Source organism: Haemorhous mexicanus, chromosome 2, assembly GCF_027477595.1.
Source record: "Haemorhous mexicanus isolate bHaeMex1 chromosome 2, bHaeMex1.pri, whole genome shotgun sequence".
Taxonomy (NCBI): domain Eukaryota; kingdom Metazoa; phylum Chordata; class Aves; order Passeriformes; family Fringillidae; genus Haemorhous; species Haemorhous mexicanus.
Genome location: NC_082342.1, coordinates 90,359,852 through 90,372,329, shown reverse-complemented (window position 1 = coordinate 90,372,329; position 12,478 = coordinate 90,359,852). Strand labels below are relative to the sequence as shown.

General features: G+C 39.1%; 1 protein-coding gene across 1 annotated transcript in view; it reads right to left on the bottom strand.

The window, feature by feature from the left end:
- GABRB3 (gamma-aminobutyric acid type A receptor subunit beta3) overlaps positions 1-12,478 on the bottom strand; it is a 112,353-nt gene that overhangs the window by 34,531 nt on the left and 65,344 nt on the right. The window lies entirely within an intron of this gene.

Below are 12,478 nucleotides of genomic sequence, written 5' to 3'. Positions count from 1 at the left end.
GCTTTGAAAGGCTTAGATGGTAGGCCTCATTCATTAGCTTCATGGTATTATGAAACACTAAAAAGAAATGCCTGTGAACATTTTAAAGTTATGTACCAGCAAAACTGAAAAAATAAATCACATGAAATAAATGAGACCGTAAGTACAGGCCATTAAAACTCTGATTTTCAAATTACAGAAGTGCTCTAAACAATAAAACTCTTCATGAGATTCTTCACAAAATACTGAGAAATTTATGTGATCTCCAAACACATTTAAATATTTAGCAGCAGGTGTGCAAGCCACAGGATACCTGCATTTGCATCTGGTTCTACAAGCTGGTGATGCAAAACCCCTCAGGCTTGCTGCTTCTTTGGGAAAAGGATGCTCAAGTTTTTCAAGCACGGCTGTTGGGAATGGTCCATTCTTGTAATGGGTTTCATGTGGACACAATCCAATTCCAGGCACTGCTCCTGCCCTGTTTCCCTCAAGCCCTATGGTCTTTCCTTGAAATCATATGAAACTTGAGCCTGCCTTTCACACTCAGAGACTTTTGCATTTTTGATTCAGTGATTCATTCTCTTTAATGAGGGAGCTGCTATGGTTTAAAGAAATCAAATTTAATTGCTTAGAAAAATAAATCATTGTAGATATCAAGGAAAAGCTGTTCCCATTTAAAGAAACTAATAGGAGACCTTTGAAAACAAAAGGGCCCAGTGATGGGAGAAAGGAGCCCATGTGGAGCTGCCTGGAAGGAATCTCATTCCTCAAACCTCAAATCTGACATGACTGCTCAAGAGAATGAGCTCTAAACCTTTTTGTCAGCAGCTTTCTTTGGTGGGACTGATGGTCCCTGCTCAGCAGTGAATGAGGTGCATGAGACACTGGGCACACCTGCCTCGCTCCCATTACCACGTCACAAAGGCCACCTCTCTCCTCATGTTCTCTGCAATGAGTTTTCTAACATTGATGCATTAGAACAAATATCCTCTACCAGCTCTGTTTTGCTCTGTTTAATTAAAGCTTGTTTCGATTAACATTCAAAACTTCCTGGCTTCTATAATGGTTTGCACAGCAATGTCAAGAAATTTGGGATTATAAAAATTTTGGACAAAAGAACAGCACACCAAAAGCTCCCTACGTGCAATTGCACAGCACATGCACAAAATAATACTAAGAAATGAAATAAAGAAAAGGGATGGCACTGCATAGCATTGAAAGAAGTGAAATGGACAGCACCAAAATATAAGAGAAGCAGTACATCTTAAAAATAAAAGTTTAAGGGTAGCTTTCTTTCTCCTTTGGTTTAAGATAAAATATATGCTAACATCTAATGAATGAGCAATTAGTTACTAAATAAAACATATATAACAATACAAGCACTAATAATCAGGCATTTTATTTTAAAATAACCTTTACTATGTCAGGGAGCAACTTTACAAATTATGCACAGAAACAAAACAATCAAACATCCAAAACTTACTGAGTCTTGAACAAAAAAGGACTTCCAAAACACATGCTCTCAGGTACAAATTTCACTAATGCTTTCTCTATTAACTGTTTACTTATTATATCATCTTAATTTTAAATTTTAAAAAACCCTCAAAACTCTATGTCTATTAATGTATATGATTATATTTGCATTTTGTACATTTGGGCTCTTCCAGCCTCACCTGCTCTGAAGATGATGACAGAAAGAATTAATATGAACCATGCTTGGCCACCATCACACTTTTTTCAATTCCCTCAAAATAAGGGAGCAACAAGCTTATATAAGAACTGCACTGAAACTGCTTGGCTGTACAAGGAGTGATAAATGAGCAGGAAAGGCCAGTTCCTTAGGATGGCTCCACAAAGTCGCTCACTACCTGCAGAAAATATACTTCTTAAAGCCCATATGGATCAGTTCTCATTCTTTGATAACTAATCTTTAAGACTTTGTATGCATAAAGAAAGTTTTTCCCTAGTCTAGTCCCCGGAGGAAAACACAAAAAGGGTTTGAGTGTAGACTGGAAAATATGAATTAGATATTTCAGGTAAATGAGAAAATGAACTTTTAACACTCAGTAAGTAGTCTACAAAGTTTATTAAGGGCCACCTGCCTCCAGGGAGCTTCTGATGACTAGTTCTGATATGGAGGTCAAGAGGGTAGATGTCTAAAGCCAGAAGAGATTCATACCACTACAGCTTCTGCATTAGGGTGCTATTGTATGTCAAAGACGACACAGAGCTGCCAGCTTTAGGAAATTCTAGCTACTGCAGAGAGCAGTGGAGAATTTTCTCAGCAGCAAAGACCTCCATAAAACATCTTTTATTCCCCCAAACAATACAATGCAACATTCAACATTTACCTCTCCAGATCCTCCGAGTAATAACACACTTCGGGTCAAGCATGGTAACAAAATCACTCAAAGCTCTGACAGCCAACAAACAGAGTGCTTCTCAAGTACAGGTGAAATGTCCTCAGAGTGGGAAAAGCTCGACTGCACAGGCAACACAATCTTTCTTTTTTGAATTTAAAGACCCTGAAGCATCCTACAAGGATAAAAGACAATTCTGGGCATCCTTGAATTTCTAGCACTGCAACAATGCCACTAATGTAAGGAAAGGCACACAAAAAGTTGTGATGGCTGTTCCTTCAATACAATTTTACCTGGTCAAGGGTCTTGGAAAACAGAATTAAAAAACCTCAAATAGTAGATAATACTTTGGATATTATCAAGATAAGACATTTAGATACAAAAATAAAGAGGCTGATATCACAACTTAAATAGTGTATAATATCTGTGGTCTTTGTATGTGCTGCTTATGATTTTAATATATCTTAAGCAAGAATTATAGACTAATAAATATTGTATATTTATTAGTCTATAATTCTGTACAAAGATATTTTAAGCATTTTCTGCATTATATTGGTCCCTCTTGGACCGAGCATACAATGCAGGAAACACAACTAACCCACTCATAAAAAGCCACTTCAGACAGACAATGCACAGTACCTAATGCACTGACTATAAGACCAAATAATGAAAAATTCTAACATGCTGTAATAGCAAAGGAAACAAATACCTGTTTTCTATTACAGGGCTTGTTATCTCTAGTTTTCCTCTCCTTCACTCAATAACAGTGAAAGAAAAATTCAAAAATATAGTTTGCTCATTAACATAATTATAGCAGCAATAATGCTCTAAATTTGACTGTCACTGTTTGCTGTCTTACTATATCATGAATCACTGATGTTACGAGTTTTCTATTAGCTGTAAAAATGCTCCTTCAAAATGATTGCTAGATAAGCACTGCAATTAATAATTAAAATGGAATGCTGTTAATATGGCAAATTAGCAAAAGAAATTCTTAATGCAAAATGAAAAAATATATTGAGAATTATTGGAAATATTGGAAAAAATTATGCAAAAAAGAACTATTTCACTGCTTGGGAAGATAGCCCTGTGTCTAGCTGAAATGCAGTTTCCTGATTTAAATTTGCATTTGGATGTAAATTCACATCCTTGTTTTCTTGACCAAAAGACAAATGTGACTATTACCAATATTTTCTGGATTATTTAATTTTGATGAGTTAATAAAGTAAGTACTCATTCATTGGATAAAAAGATTTATTGAAAATCCATGCCTTAGTCTCTTCCCTCACCATCTACATGATTTCAAAAATTAGATACGGCTCCTGAAGTATAAAGAGTTACACTATTGATGATTGAATTATATTCTTCCCAATAAGCCCAAAGTGAGTTTGGGCAAAGCCAAACTCATAAAAAACCTACACTTTGACAACATATCTGTAAATCTGTTACCCTACCATAGCAGAAGAGACCTGAGAAATAGCTTAATGCACACATTAATTCACATAGCTAAAAATGAGTTTAATAAAGACTTTTTCAGAAAGGCTAACCATAAGAAATCACAATTTACCAGCAATGCTCTCAGTTGTATGAGATGATCACATAAACATTTTTCTCAGAATTCAAAATTTTCTAGTGGCTTCAGTAACATTCATATTAAAGAAAAAAATTATCAAAGAACGAATTTCCAATCATAGAATCATTAATGCTGGAAAAGACCTCCAAGATCATTAAGTCCAACTACTAACCACCATATTCAGCACCAAACCTTTTCCCCATATTCCATGCTTACAGGCCTTTTGAACACTTCCAGGAATAGGGGTTCCACCACTTTCCTGGCCAGCCTGTTCTAATGCCTGAAACCTGTTTTTTGTGTTATATTTTACTTGTTGACATTTTGGGTTGTCCAATGTCTAAACAATACAGTTTCTTACTTAATCACCAGAAAATGGAGAAAGCCACCAATGTCCGCTTTTCTGTAAAGTTTCTTACAAGAGAACTGCCTGATGAGAATGCCTCTGGCAATAGATGGAGTTCCTGGACAGCCTGAGTGAAGGAGACCTGACCATGCACACAGACACACTCATCCACTCTAGTCCACCAAAGCTTCTTCTTCTAATGTTTCTTGGCCTACCTGCTGTTACAGTAAAGGTTCACCTCACCTATAAGATCCTGACTCAGGCTTTTCTTTGACATTATGCAAAACCTCTATAATACTGACAGGTTGAAAACATAGTGCATATTTTCCTGAACATGTGGCTACAATGCTCTTCCATTAAGAAAATGCTAAAGCAGCTCAATCATGCTGATTTCAGTGTGACCCTCCATACATCAATGTTGTCTTGGTATCTTTTGTACAAAATTACTATTACTGTTTTCCTCTTCTACTGAAACACAAAAAGATGGTGTTATAAACAAGAATCATTTAGCCTCCAAGAACCTACTTGATTCTACAAAACACTTTTCCAAATAAATGTGGGATCTCATGGGTCCTTCCTGCCCCTCGCCCCCTTTGGCACAAGAGCTTCCACCTCCACTGATACCCCAGTGCCTTCTCCAAAGAGCCTGTTCCCCATTGAGCATCCTTGGGTGCTCCGAGGAGGGTTGCCATACCAACCAGCTCTTGGCTTTCTGCAGGCAAAGAGAGCACAGTTGACATAGCAACCAGCCAAAGCAGCTCCTCCACTGCTTTTCGGGCACAGGTGGTGGTCACTGCAGTGGAATTGAAGCTTCTGAGCTGGAATGAAGAGAGCAACCAGGCACTCTGAGGGGTACATGGCACCTTCCTGCCATGGCCAGTGGAGCTCCCTCTTCAAAATCTGGGTATTGACTCTTTTCTCTCTGCTCCTCTACCCACCCCAAACTGATGGGGATGCTTTCCCGCTCTTGGGGTGTTCTCCCATCCCAACATCAGAGGACACCAGCTGACAAGAAAGCAATTGATTGGGGTGAGCTCTGGAAGGTGAACATAGAGAAAAAAACAAGTTCCTGCAAATATTTAAGTTGAGGGACATAAGACAACAGGAAGACAGCCTGGGCTATTTAATCCCTGACAGATGAGAGTGGGGGGAGAATACTTCAATATAACTTTTCTGATTCAGTGTGTCACAGTTATTACAACATCCCAGGCTTCTCAGTGATCAAGAATTTCTATTCCCAAAGGACTGATCAAAGGAAAACTAACACACACCTTTACACCTCATGGGTATAATACTCTCTGACCCAGAGCTGAAAGCTAGCCAAAAAAAAAAAAGTATGGTCTTACACTACATCCCCGAAGAGCTGTCCAAAGAATTTGTGATAAATTACTAAAAAAATCCATTTACTGATGGACAGATAGAACAAAAATTTCAGTATCTGATAGGTCACTCCTGAGAAAAATGAATAGAAATGCCAGATGTATAGATGCTGTTCTTGAAAACTCTCAAAGAGATCAAGTCACAAAAAATACCATCAAATACCCTTAAAAAAAAGGAGACATACAAAAGAAAAATAATGCAAGGCTAAGTGATTCACTAAACTTGTTTCAAGAAGCACATTTTAATGCCAACAAGACCTCATAAAAACAAGTACATTTAATTGCACTAATTGAAATCCTGCTAAAAACATACAGGGAAGAAAAAAATCAACTTCTATCAGCTGTCAGCTGGTTCCCACGACTGAGGCAGCTGACCTTAGAGAGATGGGAACTGACAACTAATGGATTGTGCCTCCTACACAGTAACAGGATGTGCCACCAGTGAGTTGGAGAAATGAGCTACTGCCCTATCATCTTAAAGCTGTAGGTTTACTTTGGTTTTAGTTTGGAGGTATGAAAAGAGGTTAAAAATTTGGGATATACCAGGTACCCTTTTAGAGAATGAAGGACTTGTCACACTTCTACTTTATTCTTTCCATAAATACATAATCTTTTATCATTCCTTTGCATTTTTTAAACTATCAATATAAATCTGTGAGGGAAAAAACTCCCTGAGAAAGCCCATTATTTGTCATATTTATTCAGGTCTTCCAACTTCTTAGACAATTGAATGTATGCACTCTTTTAGTGTCTGCAAGGTGTTTCAGCACAGACCCTAAAGCTGGGCATACACAGATGTGTTTTAAATACTGTGACCATAAATACATAGCTCCATGCCCCTCTTATTTGCTGGGATTAAAAAGGAAAAACATGTAAAAAAAAATTCAGTAAACAGTATTTCACGCTGTAAAGTCTACAGTTTTTTTTGTCACCACAAAACTGTAAAAAGACCACCATAAAGGCACTTGTAGATTTTTTTTTTTAATCACTCCAGAGTCCACAAAAAAATCAAAAGCTATATTTGGGAACAGAGAGCTGATGGATACATGCACTTGAATGAAAATACATATCTGTTTACATCCACACATTTTGGTTTAAGAAAAAGAAAAAAAAAAGGAGTGTTTACTCCACTGTGGGTAGAATTTCTTAAATTTTCTCATCTCTCAGACTATCCATTTGCTGACTCTGGGAGCAAGCCAGTCGCACTGGAGCACCAAGGCTGACACCCAAAGTTCAGCTTGCTGTCTGTAATTATGTGAAACAGCAGATATTCTTACAGGAAAACCCATTCAAGACAGACATGGTGAGCAAAACACCTTTTGAGAGAGAGCAAGAACACATTAGCCATCAAATGCTTTAGCTATGCTAAAGTGGAAACATAATCTGAGTATTTCAGTACCAGGCCTGGAGGGCAGCCCCACACCCTGGCAGAGCCAAGGGCCCAGGACTCCAGGTCAGCCCCCTGGGTCCATCAGCTCCTGCCCCAGCAGTGCCACAGCAGGGCTGGTCTCCACTTTCCACAGCTGCCCCAGGGCCAACCAGCCCAGCCCAGCCCAGCCGTGGGCCCATGACTCATCCCAGCCCCAGGGAGGTGCCCACACCAGGGCTGGGGCTGTCCTGCTGCCCCCTCTGCCCTGCTCTGGGCTGGGCACGGGATGGCCCTGGCTGCCCACTGCCTCTCTGCCTTTCACGAAGAGCCCCTGCCACCACAGACACCTTGGCCACTGTGGCTCTCTGTATGTAAGAGGCTGCCTCATTTGTAGCAGGCAATGAAATCTTGTTCATTTCAGAGCAAGGGAATGAACTGCAAGAGATTTATCCACGGTGGCTGAGGCTTGCAAAGGTGATGCTTGAACCATCCTCTGCTGCCTCCTCCCTTCCCTCCAGATGTGTCAGTCACACTGCCAGCTTCTCTCACATCTTCCTTTCACTCCACCAGTAATGCTAATTCCAACTCTGCATCTTACAGTAGGAAAATCAGGATGCATGCTAAGTCAAAAGGAAAACATGCATTTACTCACAACTCATTACAGTGGGTAGGACAAACACCCTGTGACATGGCAATGCTCATGAAACTCAGCAAAGCACAAAATAAATGAATGGACAAACGCCTGCAAATGCTGCACCCAAGTCGATATATTGCTAGCATACATGATATTTAACATCCATACAAACTTCTTGCTGTACAGAGACCTGTGGAAGAAGTGGAAGAGAGCATGTCCTTCTGACAGTGTCCTTTAAAATCAGGCTGTGAGTGATTTTATAGAGAAATATCCTGCTGGAGGAGGGTCTCCCCTCCCGCATGGGATCTGAACATCCTGCAAAGATCTGCTAAAAACCTTTGGAAGGGAATCAAAATGTGCAATTGCAAAAAGAAAAGGGAGGAGAGTTTCAAACTACAATGCTGCCTAACTCCTTAAGCCACAAAGAGTATGGCCTCTAAAGGCAGATATGTTCAGGGATCTGAGTCTACTTAGGATATTCAGAGCAAAACTGATCCTGTAGGAGATAATTACTTTCCCCTTTGTGTGAATCTGAGGCAGTTCAATAAGGCCAAGTGCAAAGTCCAGTACCTGCATCAGGGCAAAGCCAAGCACAAATACAGGCTGGATGGAGAAGGGATTGAGAGCAGCCCCGAGAGGACTGGGGGATGTTAGTGGCTGGGAAGTGGGACATGATCCAGCAATGTGCACTCACAGAAAAATTCCTCATATACATCCGTGCTAGGGGATCACACTGATTTCAAAGACACACCTCAAATTCAGAAGCACAGGCAGGGACAAGTTATTTACAGAAACTGAGTTGTCTTTCCCACAGGTAGAGCCGATAACCACTGCTCAATTACTTACTCCATTCATCTACTGTTGTCAAATATCTCAGAGGCAGGAAGTGCATTTATGAGGCAAGAAATCACTTTCCCCATGAGGCCTTTGGGTGGAAAAAAAAGTGTCTGTGTAAATCAGCGTGAGCAAGGTACATTATATACCATTGCTCTCAGATAGAGATTAGTATTCTGCAGAGTCACTCAGCTAGGATGACTAGGTGACCTCCCAAATATGAAAATTATATCCTTGACCATCTATCTACCTCTGCTCTTGCTCCAGCAGTGTCTTTCATGCTGGCTTCAGAATGTGGTGTAGGAATGGAGGGTTTAGACTCATCAGGAACTGGACAAACTTTGCACAAAGTCTTTACAGCAAAAAATGGGATTCAGATAAAGCTGCTGTAAGTAAAGACCAGGAAGGTCACCAGAGAAGGAGATTGAATTAAAGAACAGAGGAAACTAAAACAGGTGCAGAAGAAAATCTGGCTTGGGGATATATCATAGAGGGGTGAAATTATAAAAAGCTTTATATCCTTGAGAAGACACATAGGACAGAAGTTCATAAAACTCAGGTAGGACACAAGTTCATTCTGTGCCCAAAAATGCCATTTAAAGATAGCATAGAAAAAATAGCAACCAAATCAAATACATACATCCTACTATTGAAATGCTACAAGTTTTAAATTAGACACAGGAATGAGGACACTTAGTTTTAAGAGACAATATCGACCTAACAGGAGAATGAAAGACTTGATGGAAGGAAAGGCAGTCAATGGGAACTACAAACTACACAGGCAAGAAAAAAAGGATGCAGTGTGTGTTAAAGAATGCTTTGCATCAGATAATTGTTCTGAATGTTGCACATTATAGATTAAGACACCAGGACTACAGAAATATTAAAAAAAGCTGTCACTCCCTAATCAGGATGACAGTGGTGTGAGTGAGGAACCAAGAGAGATTTAAAAGACAATAAGAAAACAAATTAGTAATTAGAAATTTCAATCCCCCCCCCCCACAGACTAGGTAAATGCCAGGTTGGGGTGTGATGAGGAGACTACATGACAGCACAAATGACTGATTCATGGAGAAGCTTTTGCTAAAACCTGAAACAAGCCAAGATACCCCTGACTGGGTTCTGAGAAATGCTCAAGTCATGGGGCAAAATGCTGTGACAGAAACACTGCTCATCAACCTGATGGAATTGGGGAATTCTCTTTTAAAACAGAAAATACTAAATTAATATAAAAAAGGTTTTGATTTCAAAAACTTGCTTCAAAGTTGGAGAAGATTGTTTATAGTGATCATAATATGATTTTTTAAATATCAAAAGCAACTGTTGAAAAACAAACAAACCCCAGAATGTTTACTTTATTACAACTAAAAATATGTACTTTAAAAATAAGTAGGCATATCCAAAGGAGAAGAAAATAGCTAAGAAGATAGACAAGAAAAGCAAAATAAAAAAGCAAGACAAAATTGCCTAAGCATTAATGTTTTAAAGGCATAAACAGGTCCTATAAATCACCAAATGATATCAAAAGAAAGCCTTGTAAAGCAAGAATCTTTTACATTTACATTGTTAATGATCACATATAAGACAAGAAACAGAGCCCAGCAGTTTTTGCAACAGTGGGAGGTCACCTGCAGACCTGAATGAGGATGTTTGCAGGCCTCCATCATCCTGATAAACATGACAGACAGGAGATGAACACTGAGGTACCAACATTTGCTGCAACATTTCTTTGAATAGTAAAAATGAGAGGTGTGAGTGTGAGGAGGTGCAGAAGGACATTATGAGGAGGACAGAAGGCAGCATTATGTATGCCTGAGTGATAAAACAAAAAAAAAAAAACCAAAACAATGACGATGCAAAGTGATGCACATGGGGGAAAACAAAAAACAATTCTATGGACTACTTTGTAGGTTCTGAGCTAACTATGGCCACCAAGGAAAAAAAATTGTGGTATTAAGCAGCATTTTTGTGAATAAATCAATTCAGTATTCTGTAAAATCAAAATAAGCAAACATTACAACTATTTGAAAAAGAGATAAAAAGGCCAGTTTGAATCCAGCTCTGAGCAACCTGATCTAGTGAGTGGCATCCCTGCATGTGGTGGCTGGATTGGAAACAGATAATCTTTATGGTCCAGCCCAAACCATTCCATGGTTTCTGAAAGTGTTGAAGAAAAAAGGAAAATTCACTGCACTGCATCATTTTAGTCTGCTTACACATTGAATACTGAGAACAGTTCAGGCCCTGTTCCCACCAGGACAGAGCATAACAAGGTACAAGGAACTGCAGCAAGGGGAATGAAGGGCACAAAACTCCATATAAAACCAGATTGAACATGCCGGGACTTTTCTGCCTACGAAAGAAGCAAGTGATAAATTGAAGATACCTGTAATAACGTTGTGGAGGAGGCCAACAGCTATTTACTCCTCCTCACTTGTAAGAATCAGAGACCAGCAAATGAAATTACCAGATGCTGGGCTCTGAACAACTGAAAGGATACCCTATTTTCATATATACGTATATGTATATGTATATGTATATGTATATGTATATGTATGTTTAAACTAGGTACTCCTTACCCACTGCTTGACACCAAAAAGTAGCAGATGTCCCAGGAAGCCCCTAAGCAGTTTCAGAGTTTGATGCTGGAAGAATATCAGAAAACTAACATAACTTAGTCTAAACCTACCTTTATACTATGCTAGAGCATTCATCATTGCCCACAGCAGGAAACTGAATACCAAGAAAGGCAGATTTCAGGTTTAACTTCATTTCTCATGTCTTTATCTTCTTGGAGCATGCTATGAAGTCATTTAGGACTCTGCAGTGTTGTTCAGGAGCTGATGTGACTGTCCTGTGGTGTTAATAAGCATTGCTGTCAGGGCTGACAACTTATCTTTCCCAGGGGAAAGGAAGTAGAAGTTGTAACCTGAAACACTTATACAACTCATTTTTGATCCAACTGCATATGATGATTTTGAACATGAGATTTTTACAAATAGCACAAATATGTCAATGTAGAATATTTTACTGCCTGTCAAAGTTCAGAAATTATTGTAGAGTCACTTCTTTAATGATTTTGAGTGATAGTCATGTTCACTTTAATTTGTCTGGCATCTTGCTCCTGGCAAATGTAAGCAGATGTGTCTAATTATTACCTTTTGATACTTGTATATGCATAGCATGAGTAAGATCATGAAGAAAACAGACTTTAGCGAAGAGGAGGCAAAATATGTTTGAAGCCAATGACATGGCAATGAATCAGATAGCTAAAATATCTATTTTATAGTTGTGAAGTTGGCAAATAATCACAAGCCATACATTATTCCAAGACAAAACACAGTTTGAAGATGATAGATACATATGTAAATTTAAATTAGGTTGGAGCTCGACATCAGAACCGTGTTCTTTCCAATTTAAGCTCATGAAATCATAAAATCAGATCCTGAGTCAGAAGGGACCTAGAATCATTGAAGTCCAACTCCTGATGAGTTGATCAACAGGGGTAGTATCCTTGACCTTATTTTTCACTGTAACACCATTCACATTTTATTTGAGTGAGTTTTGCCTATTGAAAGATTTTTAAATGGGTTAAAAGACCAGTTAAAATGGTGCTTTTTAACACAACACAACAATTACAGGCAGAAGTTTAACCATAACCCCCCCCGTAGAACCTCTAACCCCACAACTGTTTGTGCAGCTTCTCCACATCCCTCAGGTACGTCTACAGTCTTGGATTTTGGGCCACTTGTCGACAGCTCAGCTGCTGGACTTGCTGCTGTGTCTAGGGACAAATTGCTAGAGAGTCTCTGGAACCTTTGGGGTTATAAAAAGTATGTCAGAAAGGGAGTGTGGTGGGTTTCTAGGGTGATATGAACAGCAAAAGCTGAAATCTTACAATTGCTGTGAGAGCAATGCAGTCTCAAATCAAGAGGTCGTACTGTTCACACCAAATGCAAAGTTGGTTACAATATCTCATGCACACAGATCATGTCAGTAAAGGAGGA